We start from the raw sequence: 25778 nt of genomic DNA, 5'->3' as shown, positions 1-25778 counted from the left end.
AAGGTATACAATGACAACATCATTCAGCAGTGTTCTGGAAGGGGAGATGCTTTCAATCCTGAAGCACTGTCATAATGCTCCTTATAGAGGTCATTTCGGTGGCATATGAATTGCTGCTAAGGTTCTTTAATAAAGATTCTACTGGCCTTCATTATTCAAAGACACCCACAATTTTGTGAATCAATGCAATAAATGTCAGCGCACTGGTTCTATATCCCAACGCAATGAAATGTTGCAGCAGCCAATTATGGAGGTTGAATTGTTCGATGTTTGGGGTATGGATTTTATTTGACCATTTTCAAGTTCATTTGGAAATCTTTTTATATTAGTAGCTGTTGACTACGTTTGAAGTGGGTTAAAGCTATTGCAGTTCCAAAGGATGATGCAAAGATAGTGCTTAATTTTTTTCACAAACATATACTCACCCGCTTTGGCACACCAAAGGCATTGATTAGTGATCAGGGTACACACTTTCATTGCAACCAAGTGGTAGCCGCACTGAAGAGATATTGAGTTAATCATAGAATGGCTACTACTTATCATTCAAAAACTAATAGAGAAGACTAAGTATCGAATCAATAAATTAAAAACATTCTTGAGAAGGTTGTGAACCCTTCGAGGAAAGATTGGTCTTCTAGACTAGATGACGCTTTATGGGTATTACGAATAGCATACAACACTCCATTATAGATGTCGCTGTATCAATTGGTTTTTGGGAAAGCATGTCACTTGCCAGTTGAACTGGACCACAAAGCAATGTGGGCAATTAAACAAGTGAACATGGACTATAAAGCTACTGGAAAGAAAATGTTGTTGGATATCACTAAACTAGAGAAGATTAGGCGAAATGCCTATGAAAACGTTGCAATTTACAAGGAAAAGACCAAACGATAGCATGACAGAATTATTTTGCAGCGACAATTTATCGCGGGTCAACAAGTTTTATTATGCAATTCTAGACTAAAATTGAACTTGGGTAAATTGCGCTCACGTTGGTCTGGACCTTTCGAAGTTGTTGAAGTATTTCCTCATGTTGTAGTCACAATTAGGGATTTACATGATGGACACTAGTTTGAAGTGAATGGATAGCGGTCGAAACACTATTTTGGGAATATTAATCAAAAGTAGGCAAAAACCATTAAATTGGTAAAAAAAATTTATTGTTTATTGAATTTATCATTATGTGATTTTATTTTATTTTATTTTGTTTTTGTTCAAGTTTGTTTTACTTCTTCTTTTGCAGAATAATTAGGTACCATTGTCGACGCACTTGGGCATTATTGTCAACAAAAAGAATCTGCTCAGAACATTGTCACTGCATCGAGTTTGCGGGTGCAACTACTGATAATTTGGAGCGAGATGGAGCTAGACTGGCGGAAGCTACAAAGGAAGCAACTGATGATGCCAGGGTAGAGCTAGAACTTGAGGAGCGATCCAAGGACCGTACGAAGCCCAAAGAAAAGAAAACAAAGCGCTCCAAAGACAAAAAGCACAAGAAGGAGGAGAAAAAGAGGAGGAAGAAGAAACATCGTGCAGCTACATTTGTGGTTGAGGAAAACTGAGTTAGTTTATTTTCATTTTTTTAGCTTTAGTGTTCATGAATTACACGTAGCTGTAAATTTTATTTTTGTTAGTGCACATTGACGTTGCATTTCTATCATCATTGCATTTTAATTTTAGTGCATTGAGGACAATGCAAACTTTAAGTTTGGGGGAATGCATATGGGATTTGGAAATACACCCACATTTCAAAAAAAAATTTGAGTTTAATGAAGCTTGAAATGTTTATTTGTGGTTAATGCAAATGTGTTTACAAATTTTTGTTACATTCGATGCTTAATTCTTGAATCATGTGAATTATCAATAAATGAGTTGGATAAATTTGACTGAAGGTTGTATCTTCAATTCTTTGATGAATGATTTCGGTTGCATTAGTAATGGGTGACTAGTAGAATTCCTTGAATCTTGAATGAATCTGCCTTTTATAGCTGCTTATATATATAGTTATGAATAAGAGTCAATCCAAAGTAGGTGTATTGTGAAATGTTAAAGAGGGAACACTCCAATGCAAGCGTTAGAAAAATGAATTTGGCCAAAGGCTGTCTCTGCAAGAGTATGTGTCGGCACAATTACGTACTCTCTAGGGGTTTGTTGTACTCCATCGTTACTTCTCAGGAACAAAGGGGCAGTAATGCAATGATATCCCTTGTTCACAAAAAAATAAAAAATAAAAAAATAAACATATATTGTATAATAAATGCTGTATTGGTGGATAGAATTTAGGATTTAATGTATGATGTTGGTTTTGATGAAGTTGCAATCTTATTCATTCATACTTACGTATTGTCGATGCTATATTCTGTCATCTGAATATGACTCATTCATTGGCATTTTAGGTGATTCAAGTTGCTAGAATAATCATTTGCTTTAGTGAATTCTTGTGTAGGCTTGCTAGTTTCTGTTTTACTTGAGGACAAGTAAAAACTCATGTTTGGGGGTGTGATAGTACTAGAAAGAACATATGTTTTCTCCCTACTTAGTGGTTAATTTGTCCCCATTTAGTTATCTTTAGCACATATTTTAGCATTTTTAGTTCAGTAAATTGCATTTTATAACTCAGCGGATATTAGCCTATTTATCCTTAATTTTGTCATGTTTTGGTATCGATGTCGCTACATGCGTATTTCCAGGTTGCGCCAAGAATTGTCGCCTCACCTGACAACTATTCGGATAAGAACAAAAATGTGTGAGTTGTCCCATCTAGTACAACCAACTTGTACGTATAGAGGCATCATGGTACTGATGAAAGGACACTTGTGCTATTTGGATAAATATTAATATTCACGTGAAAAGGAAAAAATGAGAGGCTTTTTGGGGACTATTATCTTCTTCAACCTATCTTTTAAAGCTTTTCAGCTATGGTAGCTTAAGTCTCCTACGGGTGAACTGACATGAAAGGGACGCAGATAAACTCTTGACTAGGAGCCCTAAGTGCGACACAAGAGGGAATGGATAGATTCAAGTCGAGATTGTTTAGGAATAGTATTCTCTACTTGTTTCTTTTATATTTCTTTTCTAAACGATGGTGATTACTTTCTATTTCATGTTTGTACGGAAGTACACATTATTTCTGGGTGAAATGTTATTTTATTCAATCTTGCTTCTACTGTTTAATATTTGGGTTTGAATGTTTTTAGCGTGGAAGTGTTATTGCGGTCACTGATACTGGAAAGTGCAGCGACAGTTCAAGCTAACAAGCATGGCAACGGAAGTTGCTTGAGGATTAGAGGAATTTAATCCACTTATTCTTAATAGTGTTCCATTGCCATCATCGGAATGTGTGGTTAATGTGCATGTTTAAGTCTTAGATTAAACATAGAAGTTAAACTTGGTAAGATATTCATTGCAATTTAATACATCGACAATCACCTATCCTTTTATACCTTGTAAGCACTTAGTATTCTGTTGAATATTCAAGTTGGGGATCCCATTTTATCATTATCATATTTTATCTTATTGTTTTCAAGTTATTGCTTTGACAACTACTCTCACAATTTATCTCGTTTCTATCTATTTATTGCACTTACATTGATAGACAAAAGACAACTATCCTCGTGGGGTCGATATCCGACAGACTCATATCTATCTACTATACTTGCATTGATAGTGTACGCTTGCACATTATTGTTGTGACGTTAAACATCCAATCAGTCATGTAACACCCCTTACCCGAGACCATTGCCAGAGTCGAGCTCGAGGCATTACTTTACTTAACTTAAAAATTCAGGGCATAAAATTTTACTTTTGAAATTAATTTCACTATTCACAACAAAGCTGTCCACCTGCGCAACAGTTACTAATTTAGTTATAACTCGAGCTACAAAATTCAAAATTTAAATCCATAAATTTTCCCTGAAACTAAACTCATATGTCTTCTTACCATAAATATTTTAGAATTTTTGGTTCAGCCGATTAGTACAGTTTATTAGTTAAAGTCTTCCCTGTTTCACCACTCGACTATCCTGACCTCTTGTCACTAAAAATAAGCTTTCTCATTGTAGGATTTTCATATGGTGTTCTCACTTATTTCTAAAGAAAATAAACTTAATAAGGAATCTAGACATATAAACTAAAACTTATAATCATTTTTTTACAATTTTTAATGATTTTCTAAACTCAGAATAGAGGACTCCAAAAATAGTTCTTACCCTGTCTCACTAAAATTAACATATCTTAAAATATAAAATTCATTTTTCTACACCATTATTTTTCTATGAAATTATACTCAATAATGTTTAATTATATATATCATTCACCTTCTAATTAATTTTATACTATCCTAGGTGATTTTTCAAAGTCACGTCACTATTGTCGCTTGAAATATGTTTCTTTGCAAATTTTACTCTTTCATGATTTCTATGCATGATTTATCACCTAAACATTTGTAACAACAAACACCTTCATATTTAGCCATTTTAACAACCATTCATCATCTTAACAACCATTCATCATCAAATACTTACATATTATTCTTTAGCAAAATCATAAATACAAACATTCAAAATAACTAAGTCCCTATACATGCCATAACCCAAACATGGTTTATCATAAAATACCGAGTTGTTGTCGTTGATAGTGTGGACAATCTCCGACGTCTTTAAGTTCCCCAAAGTAGCTTTACAATACTATAAGAGAAAGAAAATAAAAGAAGTAAGCATAAAGCTTAGTAAGTTTACTAGTAAATAAATAACAACATTTAACACAAATAATTAAACTCAAATGTCAAGATCTCTAGTTTACTCTTTATTTAATCTCATTCTCGTTCTCTTGCTGGTTTACTTAGTTAACTCATGATTGTAACTTATTCTTCTCTTGCTGAAACATTGAGTATCAATTGATAATATAGTAAGTTCTTAACTCTTATAACTCATCTGAGCTTGCCATTTATGCTTTTAAATGAACTTTCATTAACATGATTCGTTTACTAGCCCGCTGAGCCACGTTGGAATAATAAGGATACTTGATTCTTTTCTGATAATAACATGCCAAAGCCATGTCCAAACATGGTCTTACATGGGATGTTCTCATATCGGTGCCTATGCCATGTCCCAGACATGGTCTTACAGGGGGCCTCTCATCTCGGTGCCAACGCCATGTCCCAAACATGGTCTTACGGGGGGCCTCTCATCTCGGTGCAAACGCCATATCCCAGACATGGTCTTACATGGGACCTCTCATCTCGGTGCCAACGCCATGTCCCAGACATGGTTTTACATGGGACCTCTTTACCCAAATGTCATGACATTTGTATCCGATACATTTCTCATGTTTCAACGGGGCTTTTTAACACCGATTAAATAATTTCTAGAAAATAACAATATTAATAATAATTATTGAAATATTATATTTATTTACCATAAACTTACCTCGGTACAAAATATAGCCAAATTCACCAACTTAGCTTTCAACTTTATTCTTTCCTTTGTCTAACCTCGTAATTCGTTCTTCTTGATCTAAATTAGAAAATTTAACTCATTTAATACTCACATTTATCAAAACAGCCCTCAACTCTAACTTTGGAAAAATTATAATTTTGCCCCTAAACTTTTACATAATTATGTTTTTTCCCCAAAGTTCGGAAATTAAACTTCATCTCATATTCTTATGTTATATAACATACTAAACATTTTTCTCTTCTATGACCACATCAAATTCTCACTCTAACACTTGCTTATGTACTTTAGGGATTTTTACCGATTATGACAACTTACTCGTTTTCGCTTAAAATCGGCTAGCAAAAGTTGTTTAACATAATTTCTAGCTTCATATTCTATCATAAAACATCAAAATAAACACTTTTCACCTATGGGTATTTTTCCAAATATAAACCCTAGGTTAAATTATTGCTAGAATAAGCTAAATTAAGCTACCGGGATCTCAAAAACGTAAAGAGCATTAAAAACGGGGCTTGGGATCACTGACTATGGAGCTTGGAAGCTTGAAAACCCTAAATATGGCTTGTCCCCTTGCTAAATTCGGCCTAATGAAGAAGATGATCAAAAATTGGCTTTTAATTTTATTTTTAATTCATTTTAATAACTAAATGACTAAAATGCCCTTAATGAAAAACTTTGGAAACATGCCTAACCTTGTCCATTTTTGTCCACCAACTTAACCAATGGTCTAATTATCATATAAAGACCTCCAATTTAAAATTTCATAACAATTGGACACCTCTAACATATAGAACTCAACTTTTGCACTTTTTACAAATTAGTCCTTTTGACTAAATTGAGTGCCCAAACGTCAAAATTTTTGAACGAAATTTTCACGAAATCTTTCTGTGAAATTGTAGGCCATAGAAATATAATAAAAATATATTTTTCCTCATCGGATTTGTGGTCCCAAAACCACTGTTCTGATAACCTTAAATTTGGGCCATTACAGTCATATGCATAGTTCATATGTTAACGGAAGCTTTTGGTATAAGAGTTTATCTGAAATGGCTAAAGATTGATATTGAATTGATAGTATTAAATTGGTTAATGTTTGTGTTATATTGACTTGAATCATGAAAGTACAATTGAGTTTTATCGCTTAATGTACGATTTTTTTATTCCGTGCGCAGGTATAGGTGGATCTTAAAGTCTCGAGAGGTGAATTTAGCATTCAGTTCGTAGCTCTCGACTCAACAAAGTTTGTATAGTATTTTACATTTTGATAAATGGCATGTACCTAATTTTGAACCGTTTTGAGGTTATAAATAGTCAATTAGGTGTCTTTGAGTAATAGATATATAATATTGTATGGTATATGAATGGTTAATATTTTCATGATTTGAAATATGTAATTAAACATATATGATATTGAATTGAATACCATTTGGGTCTTAGGACCAATTATGTTTTGTATTCTACCAGGTTGAAAATTAAGGATGTTTGAGTTGTTGATGTCTACCTTCAAAGTCGCAACACCACTTCATGGATATCGCAACACCAGCCTTCAACGTCACAGCATCTCCTATTTGAAGTCACGACATCAACTCACTGTTTTCAAAGTCACAACATTGCACCTCTGAAGTCACGATGCCAGCTCGATAAAGTTTGGAGACTTTAAATTTTAGTCGTCCTATGACCTCGGGTTATTGGAAGAGCTTTCGTAAGCTCAAATAATCCCTAAACAAGATTATATATTACAATATAATGATGTAATGAACTTGTTAGTGAATATAAAGTGTTGAATCAATAAAAAGTGTGATTGGAATTGCTCCGAGAAGAAATATGGTATCCTTTAATTCAGACTGAACGGTCGGGTCGAGTATGGGGTATTCCAAGTTTGCATCTCAAAACATTCCTCTTTCATCAACAATGGACAAGGGATTCAAGCTTTGGAATCCATGATGGACGAACACAACAAATAATTTTAGAGATTAAATAAATATTTTATAATTTTTAATAGATGATTTAGTGCTAACAATGATTAGCATGCAAATAAGTAATGGTTTTTTATATAATTTTTCATATATTTTTAAATTTTATAATCTTTTCTATTTTATTTTATTAATTTTAATAATTTCTATATTTTAATAAATTGTTCATTTTTATTTTTGTAATTTATATAATTTTAAAAAATTATAAATTTTTGGATTTTTTAATAATTGTCTTTTATAATAATTTTAAAATATTCTGCACTTTTCTATAATTTATTTATTTTTTATAATTTTAATGATTTTAAATATTAAATATCAATTTTCTCTGTGCAATCAATTGATTGTTAATTTTAACGAAAGAAAAGAATTTAATTAATTAAAATTTTAACGTTTAAAAGCTAAATTGAAATTTTAAAGTAAAAAAAAGAGGCTATAAACACCTTTTAGCCTAAATAAAATTTATTACATTGTATGTGGTATACTATTAATGGCAAGTCCAATAAGCCTGTAAGGCCTACAGATTAGGCTAAGCCATACCTCGACTCAGGTTTAAACTTTAGAGGGCCAACAACTCAATGAACTAGTGACATAATCCTTTACGACCAATATATATATATATTTAATTGAAGAAAAAGGAAAATTTTTCACACTTAACTAATTATTCAGCCTCAAAACTAAAATTAGCAATACCCTTGATCTAGGATTACAAAACAATTGGAATTAAATCATGAACAGGTGAGCAAGCAGTAAGAAACTTTACAAGCTATACTTATAGATATACAAATTACATAATAAATTAGGTGAATTATGGGGAAAGAGTGAAATAGAAATTCTTCAGAAAGCTGCATATGGTTTCACAAAGTTGTGATATTCCAACTGAGTCATTTCCCCACCATTCACTGGGTCAAACTGGCATCTATAGAAGCTGCAATCATAATCATTTTGCACATTTTAGAGCTTTTTTGTAATGGGTAAATGACACCGAAGATCACTAAACTATTACTAAATTTACCTTTTAATCACTTAACTTCAAAATATTAATAAATGATCGTTGAACTATTCAAAATTTTTCGACTAAGTCACTAGGATATTAAAACTAATCTTGTATGACCTTTTTTGTTCGCACCGCCGACACCAATCAAAAGCTCTCTTTAAACAACTTTGAATGCCACGAATCTACAAAACTAAAATCCAAACAAATTTCTTCTCTAATTTCTAATACTAACAATTAGATCGGCTCTACTTATCGATGGGTACTAATCAATCGTACCAATCGTCGAATCATCGCTTGAAGCTCGCTAGCCATTTAAAAAAACTTAACAATCCAATGAATTAAATAAAAACTTTTGAATAGTTCAAAGACCATTTGTAATTTTTTAAAGTTGAGTGATTAAAATATAAACTAACTAATAGATTAGTGACCTTGGGTGTAGTTTACTTTTTTATTATCTCTGGTTCACCAAAAACCAAAAAAGAAAAGAAGTTGTAGCAAACAAGTGAAGAGCTAGTTTGTGAAGGTCATTGAGAAATTTAGCAAAGCAAGCTTCAAACGCCTCAAGTCATGAAATACTACCAAAGCTACATAAATGTTAGTTTATGTGAAGGTCATTGAGAAATTTATCAAAGCATGCTTCAAAGATTTGATATCTCTATTAGTTTAAGTTTCTTTTTCTTACCTTCCATCAATGCCAAGAATGACAACGGTATTCTTTTGGTGACCAAAAGCAACAATGTATTGAGAACCTTCAAGCAGATGGAACTGAGCCACTAACCACTCTGAACTAAAACACTTAGGTAACACTCTTGCAAGCAGAAATGTAGCTTAGATAGATGCTTACAATAGTTTATTCTCGAAAACCAAAAGGATTGCCTCAAATGCGCCATAGATATATATCAGAGACAATCTTGTTAGTTGTCACATTCAGCTTCAAGTGTTAGTTTCTTTGTTGGCTCAAGTGTCACGGGCAGCAGTTCAAAGCCCGTGACCATCGCACCAAATGCATCCGGTGGAGGTCTATTGTGTAGATGGGGATCATTTGGTCCACAAGAACTAGCCCAATTAGGTAAGCTATTGGAGAAGCCTGTCAGATTGAAGTCTGGTTGGCCCGATAACAGAGATATGGCAACTTCGGCGATTTTGGCAATTAATCTTAGAAGGTTGATGGAATCATATCTTGTAAAGATTAGATTAGATTTGATAAGGCATATCTTGTAAATCCCTAAAATCAAGGGATATAGTTAATCTCGTCCGTCGATGTAAATGTATCTTGATCATTGGTTTTGGGAGAGCTCAACTATAAATAGATAGTCTCCCCTTTATTTGTACTCTCCATTCCTTGTTTCATTCTTCTTTGTGAATAAGAGAATATTGAGAGCATTTACTCAAACACTTTGTGTATGCTATTTATGTTTCTCTTTGTAAGCTTCTTTTGGCATAAATTGCTTCTGCTCTACAAATTGGTGCCTTAGAGGAGTTGTTAAGGAATACTCACTTGAGTAAAGGCTCACTTCGGCGAGTTTGGACGAACGGATTGCCCAAGGCTACACAGATCGTGAGATGAAAGATATAGCCCCGTGACAAGTGGTATCCGAGCTATTGGTTCGAAGGAACCGTCAGGATGTTAAAAGAAGAGTTCGAACAAAGGTGGGCCAAAATTTTTTTGAGGGAGACACTGTCGATAGTAGAGGAACATGTGGGTAAACTTGAGGGATCCATGAATGACGTAAAGGAGTCACTCGATGGGGTCAAGGATCGCATAGACAACTAGAAGGACCAGTCTAAAGACTATGTAAAGATATTGTCTCTTGTTTCCACCATGGATAAGGTAAACGAGTTGTTTAATTCACACAGGGATAAGCAGTCGGAGAGGAACGTTGCTCTCAAGGCCATGGCGATGGTTTTGAAAAAGGAAACAATGGACACGATGATGGTTTTGAGCACAGAATAGAGGAGCTCGAGGTAGAGTTGGTCTTGTGTCGAGCAGCCGTAGGGAAAGGAGTGTCAAGTGCAGCACTCAGTAACAAGGATGTCCCAAAGCTGACAGAGTTTGTAGGGATAAAGTCTGCATATGATGTAGATAATTTCTTATGGAGGATGGAAAACTACTTCCGTGCCAAAGACATCACGAATGATGCGGTTAAGGTAAACACTGCTTCAATGTTTCTTACTGATATTGCATTTTTATGGTGGCGAGGCAGGACTACAGATGAAAGGCAAGGTGAGATTGGGACATGCCAAGAGCTCCAATGTAAGTTGAAGGGGCAGATTTACCTAGAATTTGTCGAGGAAAAAGATCAGGCAAAGTTGCAAGAGATAATGCAACGGGGCACAGTGGCGGAGCATGTTCGAGAGTTCAAGGAACTCATGCTCCAATTTTCAAATGGGACCGAGAAAGAAGCATTGCTTGCTTTTCAAAATTGACTGAAGTCGTGGTTCAGACATGAGGTGGAACAAAGAAGTGTCCAAAAGCTATCGAAAGCCATGACAATAGCGGAGTCCATAGTTAAGCTTGGTCGAGAGAAAGACAAGCTTAGGTCTTCTAAGTCCGAGGAAAGGGGTATATGTGAAATGAATCACAAGGAATATGTTATTGATGGCAAAGACAACGGCGACAATAGTGTTAATGGGAAAGCACGAGTTGGGAAGAAGAAACCCAACAGGAAAAGGGACAAGTTGAAATGTTTTCTCTACGATGGTTCACACATGTTGAAGAAATGTCCAAAGAAATTCGTGCTTAAGGAGAAGTTAGTGGGTAAGGCCTTGGTACTTGGTTTGAGCGCAAGGGGTGTCGAAGCCAAGGAGGCTAAAAGCGAGAAGAAGCCAGTGAAGTGCTTCTTATGTCATGGTCTGCATAGGCTATGGAAGTGTTCGAAGAAGTCTGTCATCGAATGGGACAATAGAGTAGACAAGGAGCCCAAGAAGCTTGGTTCGAGCAAAGGAAAATTCGAAGCCAAGAGGGCAAAGAGGAGCAAAAAAAAGCAAGTAAATTACCTGCATGAGCTACAAAATTGTCCAAAGCAAGTCGTAGTCAAAGGAAAGACAACGTCTGAGCTTGGTGAGTCATCAGAGGGGCTTCCACCTAAAGAAGAGGTGAGTTTGTTATCGAACTTAGGGGAAAAAGTTGTGATGAAAACACTGAAGCTAGGACCAATGAGGCTCAGTTCGAGTGAAGCATTAGAGTTTGTCGAGTCATCGACAAGGCTTCCACCTATGGGAAAGGTGAGTGGTGCATCGGGCTTCAAGGGAAAAGAAGTGATGCAAGTTGGACAGTTGGCCAGAGTAAATGCAACAAGTAGGATGGTTTGAGTTAAGAAGTAACGTAAGCCAAGGCAAAAGTCCCAGAGGAAGGGAAAAGCTAAGGCTTCGAGATGAGACTGAGGTGAATCAAGTTAGTGCCACTCGGAAGTCACAATGAGCACGTTGCGAGAATGGGTAGGGGAGAATTTCATGGGCCACGGTTCAAAGCCCATGACCATCGCACCAAATGCATCTGATGGAGGTCTATTGTATAGATGGGGATCATTTTGCCCGCAAGAATTGGCCCAAGTCGGTAAGCTGTTGGAGAAGCCTGTTAGATTGAAGGTTGGTTGGCCCAAGAACGGAGATATGGCAACTTAGTCTATTTTGGTAACTAATCTTAGAAGATTGATAGAATCATATCTTGTAAATGTTAGATTAGATTTCATAAGGCATATCTTGTAAATCCCTAAAATCAAAGGATATAGTTAATCTCATCCGTCGATGTAAATGTACCTTGACCGTCAGTTTTGGGGGAGCTCAACTATAAATAAAGAGCCTCTCCCTCAATTGTACTCTCCATTTCTTATTTCATTATCTTTTTGTTGTTCTTTGTAAGCTTCTTTTGGCATAAATCATTTCTGCTATACAAATTGGTGCCTTGGAGGAGTTCTTAAAGAATCCTCACTTGAGTAAAGACTGACTTAGGCGAGTTTGGACGAATGGATCACCTAAGGCCATACAGATCGATAGACAAGATCTAGCCCCGTGACACAAGTACTGGGATAACTCCCCTATAGGTAGAAAGCCAATTCATATGATTATCACACCACTCACAAAATATTAAATGCCAACTTACTAGAAGCTATATTTGACACAAGCTTCTTACGCACAATTAGATTACTAATTCCCTAGCTGGATCATACTCATCATCTAACTGAAAGTCGTAATGTTGTTTCTCAGGCCATAGGTGATAAGAATCTCAGAGATAAAAAGAAAAATGAGGTAAAGAGCAATTGTCATGATGTTTTTCTTCCATTTGTAGAGAACATAGTTCAGAGATAAAAGAGAGTCATGGCTGTTTGCAACATCTAATAACAGGAGGGGACATTTTACCTCTGATAAAAGAAGGAGATGAATGGAGCGGCTCAGATCACTTTGTGACCTAATGCTGCCCGGAGATCCACTATTGAACTTAAGACTAAACACATGGACAGTTCCTTTATCACTTGAAACTGCTAACCACTGGGCATTCAAAAAGAATGCCAACCTATAAATTTTAGTTTTATCTACTCCCCTCCTTACCTATTTACATACAACAAAAACTTCCATATTGTCAGAAAATTTATATCATTTTGTGTTTTCAATGCTACCGAGAAAAAGTGCAAACATCTCATATCCACTGCATACATATAAGAAAGATGGATCCTTAGGACCATAAAAAAATGAAAATCTGGTCACTTATTTAACCATATGTGTTAGAATTTCCATTAAACCTGTCATAATTTAGACATAATTTGTATCATTCAAGCAACAAAGATGCGTAAACAATATCAAATCACATACCTCTTGTAGCAAGCTACCATCAGCACTATTATAAACACGGATAATCGTCCCCTTTGTACTTGTGGTAGCAAGCAATTGCCCATCCTACGAGAGTACGAAGCATGCAATTCTTGAATCATGGGCCATAATGAACTTACTCCTTTTCGAGGCGTAATGTTCAATCCTAACCAGCCCCTTTTGTAATCCGGGGCAAACCAAGACCAACGACTTGACCCCTTGAGATACCACGCATAAACCCTTCAGGTTAGCGATGGTTTCGATCTGGTGAAGCAACTTCAAATCTGCAAAATTGTAGACAAAAATTTTATGTTCCAAAATGACAACAATTCGGTCCCTCCGAAGCCGAACCGATCTCATTTTGGAACAAAAGGAAAGCTCGCCTATACATCGGTTCTGGTTGTCGTCCCATTCCATTACCTTATTGGGTAGGTATTGGGGGTTGGGTCCGTCGTCGACGAGAACCAAAATATAGCACCTAAAAAGCATATCGACAACCCTAATGCACCCGCTGCAGTGATCGAAATCTCGGCGAAAGCTCTCACGAAACGGATCGCAAGTGTAGATCCAAAAGCCATGGTTGGTGCCAACGGTAAAGCAGCCGTGGTCCTAGTTGAATGAGAGGTATAGAAGTGAAGGCAGTGGCGTGGCTGGAAGAATCGCCTCAGGTGAGGCGTCGAAATTAGAGTTAGTGACCAGAGTGGGGATTGGATTTGGGTCGTAGGAAGGCTTATGTTGCATATGAGGGGGATGATCGTGGCTATGATTGGGCTGGTCTGTAGGGCGAGGAAATTAGGTTTAAGGTTAGCTGAGAGAGTGGCCATGTAATGACCTAAACGTAATTATTAAAGGAGTGAAGGGTCGATGATAAAAGGACAATCAGAGAAAAAGTAAAAGAAAATGAGAGTTGAGAGATTAAATTGTTTATCGGAACAGCAAATTACGAAATTGTCGTGTTGGGTGAAGCAGGAAGCAGATTTGGGTGGGCCGGTCCAGTCGTTAATTTAATTTAATGATGGATTCGTTAATTAGAGGACACAAATCAACTAAAGTAGCAGAGCTTCGCTTTGTCCCTATTCCAATTTGGTAATAACCCTATTCCAATTTCACTAACAGAGATTAAGAGAAGAAATATTTGGCTTAACAATGGATTTCAAATTTGACTAATTGAGTCCCATTTTTTTTAGGTAGGCAATATTTAAATTCTAAACTTGAATTATTTTTCAAAAGAAAGGAAATTATATTCCCAATAAAAGTTACAAACAATTAACAAGTACATCTTAAGATACAAACGAGAATAGAAATACTATATCTTAATCCTCAAGCATAGACACCTATAGATGAGGACAAGGTAGACCATCTTTTGAGTAAATTAGAATGTCGTCAATAAATACAATAACAAATCTGTCTAGTTAAAATTGAAATATTTTATTCATCAGGTTCATAAAAGCGACTAGGGCATTGGTCAACTTAAATGGCATCACTAGAAATCCGTAGTGTCTATATCGAGTCTGAAAGGTAGTCTTCGGCATATCTAGCTCTTTAACTCTGAGTTGATAGTAGATTGATCGGAGAATAATATTTGAAAACACGGTAGCTCCCATCAACTAATCAAATAAATCATTTATACGAGGTAACAAATACTTATTATTTATACTGACTTTGTTCAGTTGTCTGTAATTAATGCGCAATCTCATAGTTCCATCTTTCTTTTTCACAAACAGAACCGGAGCACACCAAGGCAACACGCTTGGTTGAATAAATCCATCGTCTAACAATTCTTTCAACTGTGTCTTTAATTCTTTCAGTGTCATTATATATGGTGAAATACATATTGGAGCAGTTCACGATGCTACTTCAATAACAAATTCAACTTCTCTCTCAAACGGTAAACTCGGGAATTCTTCAAGAAACACATTAGTGAATTCGTTAACTATCAGTACTAGCTCTATCTTGGATCCCGGCACTCTGGTATCTAAAATGTAAGCCAAATATGCTTCACAACCTTTTCTAATCAGTTCTCGAGCAAATATCACTGATATGATATTGGTAGAACAATCAATCTGTCAGCCTCAACAATAATCAATTCACCATTTTGATATTTCAGCATAACTTGTTGCTGTCTATAGTTGACTATAGAATTGTGTAGGGTTAACTAATCCATGTCGAGAATAATATCAAACTTTTCAAATGGTAATAACATCAGGTTGGCAGGAAATTTACAGCCTCAAATTCTTAATGGGTAGTCTTTATATATTCTATTAATAATGACATAATGACCTATCGAGTTTGACACTCTAACATCATAATCAGTCAACTTTATTAGCATATTTCTTTTTGTTACAAATTTAGTGCATATGTATAAATACGTTGATCCAGGATCAATCAAAGTATGTACAGTAACATCGAAAAGAAAAAAATGTACCAGAAATCACATCAGGAGTTGTAGCCTCCCTCTTTAGCTCGTATGGTATAAGCTCTGGTTGGCACACGAGCTTCAAATCTCATAGCCATATCCCTGGTTTCACCACAGCGAGCTCCAGTATAACTATCTGATCTCAGCTTTCTACCCCATTGTGGAGTTGCCACCTATTTTGTAACTTGTTTTAAACCCTTGTCGATTTTGTTCAGACAATTTTTTAGGAAATGATTGAAAGAATCACATTTGAAACAAGATCCTTTTCTCAACCTACATTCCTCTAAATGGTTTTTGCTCTAATGCTCGAAAACAAGTTTGTTCTTGTTCCAGATACTATCAGCACTAGCTAATGACATATCCAAAGGTCTCATGTAACTCTATTTGGACATATCTCTTCTTAGATTTCCAGTAGAAGTGAAGGATTGACTTTGAAAATCTCTTGTCCGCTTAGACGAATGAGTTTGTAAAATCTAGCCACATTGTGTTTTTTGGTGTCTCTGCTTTTTAACTTGGCTTGTTTCTTTTCCTTTCACATTTCTTCCATCTTCTGAGCCCACTCAGACAATACAACAAATTCTTTCAACTCTAATGCCCCTATAAGCATTCAGATATCTTCGTTTAAACCCCACTCGAATTATCTGCACATATCGGCCTCAATAAATACAAGTTCACGAGCATATTTGTTGAGTCTGACAAATTTATGCTCGTATTTGGCAATAGTCATATCACCTTGTTTTAGTGTCATGAATTATTTTTTTTCTTTTCAAGATACAATCAGCTAACATATTTCTTTGGCTTCATTCTAAAAGAAATCCCAACTTACTTGATATTTAGGAACAACAAATATCAATGTTTTCCACCACTGATACACTTCGTCTTCCAGCAATGATACAACCATTTCGAACTATCTTCTGATGAGTATATCATTTCATCAAATTGTAACAGCCCACTCAACGTGGACCATATTGATATGTTGTTTGGTGTATAGTTGAATAAGCCCACAATAAGAGACGAGACCTGGAATAGATGTGAAATCGAGATTAAGTCAAAGGGCCCCAAAGAAGAGTTATACCAAGTCCAACTTGGGAGTTCCCACCAGAGCCTATGTAGTGAAGGCCAAAGAAGATGCAGAGTTACCAGAAGTTATTACGGGTAATTTTTATTTACTAAAAAATATCATTCATACATTAATAGACCCTGGGTCAACTCATTCAAACATCTACATAAAGGTCGTAGAAGGTAAGAGTCTAGAAATCATTTCTTCTGAGACAATTCTGGTGGTGACCAACCCCCTTGATCAAAGTATGGTGGTTAGCAGAGTAATAAAAAATTGCCCGCTAAATTTTGGTGAACATATATTTTTGGTAGACTTATTGTTGCTAAGTTTTCATGAATTCATTGTTATTCTTAGGCTGGATTAGTTAACCAGACATAGCGTCGTAGTAGATTGTTGACCTAGAGGCATACAGTTATTCAGTACAGAAGGGAGAGAAGTGTTACTACTTGGCGTATAGACCAGTGTGGTGGGTAGAATAATTTTGACAGTATCCGCCAGAAAGCTTATAGTTAAAGAAGCACATGCCTACCTGACATATATTATGGATTCGAATTAGTTTAGGAAGGACATCAGCCAAGTTTCGCTTGTGAATGAATTTCTTGATGTGTTTCCAAAAAAACTTCCAAGCATGTCACTAGACAGAGAGGTGGAGTTTTCGATTGAAGGAGCGCTTGGTACAGCACCCATATCTTGTTCCCCATATAGGATGGTACCATTGGAGACAAATAAGCTAAACAAACAGGTACAAGATCTTCTAGACAAATTATTTATTCAACTGAGTGTTTCACCTTGGAACGCATCATTCTTATTCGTGAAAAAGAAGGATGGGACTCTCCACTTATGCACCGATTGCCGTCAACTAAACAAGGCAACTGTAAAGAATAAGTACTCGCTACCTCGGATAGAAGACTTGTTTGACCAGCTAAGTGGAGCTACAATTTTCTCTAAAATTAACTTACAATCTAGCTACTACCAAGTGAAGATTCAGGGTGATGATGTTCCAAAAATCGCGTTTCACTCACGTTATGGAAATTACGAGTTCCTAGTGATGCCATTTGGATTAATGAATGCACCCGCAGTATTTATGGATTTGATGAATAGAGCCTTCCAGTCCTATTTGGACTGTTTCGTATTCATCTTTATTGATGATATTTTTGTCTACTCAAAAAGTATGCAGACTATGAAGAGCACCTAGAAATTGTGGTAAGAACCTTGCGAGAAAGCAAGTTGTACACCAAATTCAGTAAGTTGTACACTATGATGAATAGAGTCTATTTTCTAGGTCATGTTATCTTTGCAGAAGGCATCAAGGTAGATCCTAATAAAATCAAAGTTGTGTTCGATTAGAACCCATCAAGAAATGTCATTGAGCTTCCTGGGTCTGGCAGATTATTACAGGTGGTCCATAAAAGGATTTGCCCTGTTAGTGACACCTCTCATGCAACTGTTAAGAAAGAAAGAAAAGTTTGAGTGGAAAGAGGCATGTCGGAGGAACTTTGACAAGCTGAAAGCATTTCTAACTTAGGCCACGATTTTAGCTCAACTGGAGTTTGGTGTAGAGTACACTATGTTTATTGACACATCCTTAAATGGACTGGGATGTGTGCTCATGCAAAGAGAGAAGGTCGTGGCGTATGCATCTCGCCAGATCAAGTTGTATGAGAAGAACTACCCAACACACGACTTAGAATTAGTAGTTGTGGTGCTAGCACTAAAAACCTGAAGACACTATCTCTATAGGGAGAATTGTTGTTTGTTCTCGAACCAAAAGAGCTTAAAGTACTTGATGAGATAGAAGGATTTGAATTTATGCCAACGAAGGTGTATGGAACTACAGAAGAGCTATGACTTCACAATCAAGTACCATCTTGGAAAGCCTAACCTAGTGGTAGATACTTTAAGCAGGAAAATTATGGCAACTTTGGCATCTCTTCGAGCGAATGTTTGCATGAAAGATGATAGATCATTGCTTGCAGAATTGACTGCCCGACCTTTTTTTTATCAGATTTTGGAACAACATCAAAAGGATGTGAAGTGTGATGAATATAATAGGCGGATGACGTCAAGCAAAGCAACAAACTTCACCCTGGGAAAGGGTGGCAAACTTCAGTTTATGGGTAGAATGTATGTGCTAGACGAAAGTGATTTGAGAAAAAAATTGTTAAAGAAGGCTCACTAAAGACCCTTCTCGCTTCATCTAGGAAGCATTAAGATGTATCGTGATTTAAGAAGTTTGTATTAGTTTCTTGGAATAAAGAAAGAGATATCAAAGTATGTTTCAAGTTGTCTGACATGCCAGCAAGTGACGGCAGAACATCAAGTTCCCTCAGGAAAGCTGTATCCTCTAGAAATTCCCAAGTGGAAGTGGGACAAGATCACCATGGACTTCATTTCAGGTTTTTCTCTCAGTCCTTCTAAAAAGAACTCAATTTAGGTGATTGTAGATTAGGTTACTAACTCAATCCAATTTTCCTACCAGTACGTATAAACTATTTATTGGAAAAATTAGCAAAACTCTACATATTTGAAATTGTACGCCTCCACGACATGCCAACATCCATAGTGTCAGATCAAGATCCAAGGTTCACATCGAGGTTTTAAAAATTGCTGCAAGAATTCTTAGGAACCAAGATACAGATTAGTATTGCCTTTCATCCTCAAACAGATCAGCAATCAAAAAGAATAATTAAAGTTATTGAAGACATGGTCAGAAGTTGTGTGATAGATTTTAGATTAAACTGGGAAAATTATCTTCTTTTGAAAGAGTTCGCGTATAATAACAGACATCATGCAAGCCTAGGAATGTCATCTTTTGGAGCGTAGTATGAAAGAAGGTGCAGATAACCCACTTGTTGGTTGGAAATCAATGAAAAGAAGATAGTTGGTCCTGATTTGGTACGAACAATGGAAGAAAAAGTTTCAATCATACGAACTCATTTAAAGGCTGCTCAAGATCGACAGAAGGCTTACATTGATAGAAAAAGGAAGGATATTTCATTTGAAGTAGGAGACAAGGTATTTTTAAAAGTTTTTCCTTGGAAGAAATTTATAATATTTGGACTAAAAGGGAAGTTGAGCCCACGATTCATAGGATCATACGAAGTTCTGGAGCAAGTTGGTTTAGTGGTGTATAGATTGCTACTACCTCCAAAACTGTCAAAGATTCATAACATGTTTCACGTGTCCATGTTGAGGCAATATCGATCGAATCTAGACCATGTAGTGCAAGTAGAGACGCTAGAGGTGGAACCCAACTTATCTTATGAAGAGAAGTTTGTTCATACTTTGGCAAGATAAGTGAAAGTAAAAAAATCCAACATGTAAAATTATTATGAAGAAACCACAATGTAGAGGAAGCCACTTGGGAGTGGGAGAGTTCGATGAAAGAGCAATATCCCCAGCTATTCGCATGTAATAATTTTGAAGATGAAATTTTCTAAGTGAGAGAGAGTAGTAACAGCTTGCCCAATGTGGACCTTACCGATATGTTATTTGGTGTATAGTTGAATAAGCCAATGTAGAAAAAGGGTAAGATTGGTGATCTATTCGTTATAAGTTTAGGTGGCATATTGCAGGGATTCGACAGTACACCCATTTGTGGAATGCCTAGCTAAATTTGCCATTTTGTGAACTCTAGAGTTTGACGGGCTCTTTGTGTGACAATCTGCCAACCCTAAATATTTGGGGCAAACTCGTTAGTTTATGATTGATAGACTTGTTTTTCGTGTTTTAGCGTGAAAGTGATAACTCAATGAGTATCGCTAGAGTTTAGTTGAGACCTAGTTGGAATTGAACTAGATTTCTATAGAAGACAACTTAATGTGTTTAGGTAGCTGAGTGACTTGTTTAGTTGGCTTATTTTAGAGTACAAGCAATATTTTACTACTCACTAAATTGCTTAGTGGTAGTAGTTGAGTTAGGTAGATGTTAAGACAAGCCTATTCTTGGGTTTCAAAGGGTATAGTGAGATTTTCTGACCTTCCCATTAAGCCTTGTCTCCATTTTCTATGCTATATAAGGATGTCAATAGCCTTTATATTTCACTTTTTTTTTCTTTGCATTCTTTTCTAAGTCTCTAGAATTTTTTAAGATATCTTTGTTAGCTAGCCAGAACACCCTTGTTAAGTACCAGCTTGTTGTTAAGTTCTAGAAAGCCCTTAGGTTGTTGTCGAAGGGATTTATGTTTTTGATTTAGACATGCATGATTAAATTAGATAAATGGTGTAGTGGTTATAATTGTTTCTTATTTAGCTCAAGAAGCTAGTGAAGGTCCAAGAAATCGAGGCAAAGGACCAATAGAGTAGATTTTGTTCTGAAGTTACTGGCAAGTTCCTTCTTACTTCCTTTTAGTTATGAAACTTCCATGATATGTAGGTTATGTGTGGTAAGTTGCTCTTATAGTAAATGAATCGATATGTTGTGTCTGGATGTATGTGTGAGTATGGTCATTGTAAAAATACCCTCCCCGTTGTACGAGCCCAGTACTAGAAATTTATGATATGTGAAAATTGTGGAAAGGAAATCTATATGTGATGCCTTTGGTAGGGCAACTATATTGCAAACTGGATTGGTAGATCACAACCCGGCCTTGCGGGAGAACACATGCTCTACTTAACAAGGATATGAAATAAAAATAAACATAACTAATATGTGATTCTGATTTATGATATTTGGGCTTGATTTTGGCACAAGGATGGGTCGTTTATAACCATGAAGGTTTGTGGGAAATATGTATAATTCGGTGGAATGTGCCCACTTGAGTACTGTATGTGTTGTGATAGATTGGCGTAGTGTTGTTGCCAAGGGACTGTAGATGTCAATTAGATTATTATGTCTGTATAATAGAGTCTTACAAAAAAGTTGTGGTTCTTTTCTTACAAGTACTATTACTTATTGATTATCGGACTTCTTGTAAATCTAATTGTTTCTATTTTGGAACTCACTAAGTTCAAATGAACTTACTCAATTACTTTTTATTCTCAGGCATTTTGATAGTAGAAGAAAGATCTGTCGAAGGGGACTACGTCAGAGTTGCGGTTGCAAGTGAGTTACTTGCTTATTTTTGTATCATGTATGGCTATGTGGTGGATGGTTGATACAGATGTTTTGTATTTAACCTTTGCATTTAACAACGTAATTTGTACTGTTCCATTTTAAAGCAAAATTGTCCCTTCTTTCGAAAGTGTACGTCGAACCCTCTTGATTTGTTGATCATGAATTTTATGATTTCGATATATATGCCATAATTAGGCAATAGTTGAATAATATAATTTCTTTTTATAAATCCTATTATTTTATCTAAATATGTGTACCAAATGAAAGACGAAAAATGAGTTTTACACTAAGTAAAATCTTCATAATGTTTTTTCTAACAATTTAAAGTTAAGCCGAAGGATTTGAATCTGTTGTAATGCCCCAGTCTGTCAGATGGTCTGTCTGACTAAATAATACAGACCATGTCTTCCTGGCGAGCTAACAAGTGTTACACCAACACTCTCAAAGTATTTTTCAGCCCTCATCCTTTGTAACTCTAAACTCTTCAACCCCAAACTAATAAATTTTATCAATCGGGGGTCAATGAGAATTTATCGTACTTTGAGGACAATGGGGTACTGCATAAGGCACAGTCGGAGGTGGAGGTTTCATTTGGGGCTGTAGAGCTAAAAAGGCAGCTCACATAAACTGAGTGAACCACTGGTTCATCATTTGGAAAAAGGTGTCTCTTGCCTCACTCTAGGCCCTTGTGGAACGGGCATACTCTGAGAAGCTCATTAATCAAAAGCAGGAACATTACTGTCTACTTCATTTGATATGAAACGATTTGATTCGGCCAACATGATTTATCTATAAGAAAACATAGTCAAATCAGATCAAAAGGCATCATACTATCACAAGTTATTGTGGCATGTGTTTCTAGACTCATATGTGCTATGTTTCAGTCTTAGAATTGACTAAATCGTAGCACTAATACCTTTAAATGTAACACCCCTCACCTGACTCGATCACTGGGTCCGAGCTACAGGATGCCTCAACTGTTGCGAGAGTAACTACCATCAAATCAACAATAAATTAACCATTTAAATATGAAATTATTTAATAAACATATTCACATCATGATATACATTATTTTCAAGTCTCAATCGAGCTTACCAAAGCTCTTTTGTTGACCCGAGCACGAAGTGTGACCAAATTGTAAAATCTTAAAAATTTAGGGCTGACGTCGTGACGTCACCACTTCCATGTTGTAACATTGCCAAAAAAATTTTCACGTCACGACGTCAGGCCACTCAATGTCTTGATGTCTCATACTGTCGACCAGCTGTCACATCCTAAAAATCGGGTTAGTAGAAATCAGGTTAATGAACCAAGAGTGGTCACGCTCGAAATTTTTTAGATGATCTTTTGCTTATTTGATAATAAATAATTATCAACTATAGTGATTGAGTAGCGGTGGAGTTGTCCTTAATGATCTGTGTTCGAATCCCTTCCCTCACATTATTTTCTATATGGTCTAATTTGCTTCAAACCTTAGCAAAGGTCACACCATGTTTTTAAAATAATTGTTGTAGTTTGTGAATAAAAAAGTAAGTTGGCTTTGTGGTTAGGAGGTTACATAGTTTCTTGAGGGTTCTAGGTTCAAGTCTTTTTACTCTCCATATCTTATTTAATTTTTTGGCAACTTTTGCATGGGAAAAAGCTTTCATAAGCGTCCACTCCTAATTACCATTCAAAGGAATATTCTTTCTTCTTTTAACTAGTCAACTTTCCCTCTTAAACCCTCATTTTCACTCCTATGATCCTTTTTTTGCTCATTTATCCTCTCATGCTTATTTTCTTCACTCTTACCTTGTGTGACATACATTAAACTTGGACAAGGTGAATTACACCTTTTGATGTTCATTTTTTTCCTTTCTCTCCATTTTTGCCACCCCCTCTTTTGCTCGTTCTTTCTCCTCTTTTTTCCTTCATTTCCTCTTCATTTTTCTTCAACTTCACCTCATCAAAAAAAACTTTTTTTCCTTAATTCTTCCACATCTCTTCCATTTCTAGCCAATCGCACCACCACATCTCCACCGCCAAACCTTTATCATCGCCACACAGCCACTGTGCTGCCGCCATCGACCACTACCATTTTTCATTGTTTTCTTCTTTTCTCCTCCTCTCTTTCTTGAGAATCCTTCTCTTTAATCAAATAATCGCAAGGATCGTTGAATCTCCGTACCCTTAAATTATATAAGTATTGGTAAATCCTCCGATTAGATTATTTCTTTCTTTATTCTCGTTTATGAAATATTCTAACAAGGGTATTTCTTGTTTGTACATGAAGTGTTTATTTGAAACCCCGGATCCATACTCCATCCTTTAGAAGTGTTCATCACTAGGACCATTGATTAAGTAAGTGATTCAACTTAGTCATTTATCTGAAAATATTATTAAAAATGTCAATATATTGACATGGTATTAACATTTAACTAAGGATTCACGGGTTGATCTCCTATCGTAGAGTTGGGAAACAAAATAGTTATTATCAGGTCATACGAATTCAGGTGTGATTCTAAACCAATACAAGTTATGCATACATAACGTTAGTAATGCCTAAACAAAATATTATTATTTGATTTGTGATTTATGTGAATACTTTAAGTATTCTAAAATGAGAGGCAACATCCATCGAAACAGATTTTAAAAGTGATTTCAAACCAACTAATTTTTTGAAAAGTATGTTATTCTTATTCTCATGTTATGTGATATTATGGCATAATTGACTTTACATGATAAATAAATGGTGATATTTTGATATCTTGAAAATAATACATGAAACGCATGTTAAATATGCCTTACATGATATTATATGATTCGATTTGCATGCTTCAACATAACTAATGTGATAAATGATATTTTGAAATGAAAAATATATATATGTTCATTTTGGCCATATGACATGCATGAGGTGGATATTGAAGGAGGAAGAATTGGTGGCTTCGTCTACAACGTACATGGCAGCTTGTCTGCAAATATTGGTGGCTTCATTCACAACCTATATGGTGGTTTATCCACAACCTACATGGCAGCTTGACTACTAATATTGGTGGCTTCGTCCACATATTTGAGTGTTTGGATGGATGAGTTCTAGGGAACTCTTTTTTGAGTGTAGTGGTGATGTGCAGGATGTTTTATAAAAAATTGCATAATTGTTTTCCAAAAGTTGCACTACCATGATCATATGCATAATATTGATTATGTTGTACGATATGTATGTGCTTATTGTTATTTAACTTGTTATAAGACTCACACTGAGTTTTATAACTCACCCCCTTTAGTTTTTTTATTTTACAGATAACCCCGAGGCTAGGATGTGATGACGGCATTTGGAGGAGTTTATCGAAATTCTTTTTAAATTTAAAGCAATTAAATTTTATTTTGATATTTTTTTTATTTTGGGTTTGTAATAAGTTTGATTATGGATTGTGGCATGGGACTTTACTTTGGGGATTTTTCATTCTGATTTTCATAAATTGTTTGTATGACATTAAGTTTTAAAAGCTGCATAAATTAGTATTTGATTAAGGTTATGCATGAAATATTGATTTTAGCAAAATATGGTTTTAGCAAAATGGTTCGTTGCGATTTTTGTAAAAATATATCAATATTACATTTTCCTCAACAAATCGAGAAATAAGTTCTTAATAAAATTAGACTTAGTTTCAAAATTTATAATGTTTACAAATGAAATTTCTAAATACATTTGATTTTATGAATTTAACATGTTTTTCTAAATAGTGACGAATAGTCAAGTTCTTTAGTTTTGAATAAATGATTTTGAAATATGATTGGAACTACGAAAGTTTTGAACAACGATAAAAATTTTACAAATAAAATACTGAAGTCATCGATTTCTAAAATTTCTCGATTTTACTAGTTTGAAATTATTTATGCAAATGGTTTAAAAAAGTACGTTTGAAAACTACGAAAGATTTTTTTAGGCCATTTCGGTGGCCAATGTTGCTTTCTGAATTTAGTCATAGCGTCTAAGTTGGGTTTTAGGTGTACATTTAGATTTTTAATAAATGTC

The 25778-nt window shown here is 35.5% G+C and overlaps 1 pseudogene; it reads right to left on the bottom strand.

Annotated features, from left to right (window-relative positions):
- Positions 1 to 8145: 8145 nt before the first annotated feature.
- LOC105791433 (autophagy-related protein 18a-like) lies at positions 8146 to 14053 on the bottom strand (annotated as a pseudogene).
- Between the last annotated feature and the right edge of the window lie 11725 nt (positions 14054 to 25778).

Source organism: Gossypium raimondii, chromosome 8 (assembly GCF_025698545.1).
Source record: "Gossypium raimondii isolate GPD5lz chromosome 8, ASM2569854v1, whole genome shotgun sequence".
Lineage (NCBI taxonomy): Eukaryota > Viridiplantae > Streptophyta > Magnoliopsida > Malvales > Malvaceae > Gossypium > Gossypium raimondii.
Note: the sequence above shows the minus strand (reverse complement) of the source record. Positions and strands in the feature narration are given on the sequence as shown.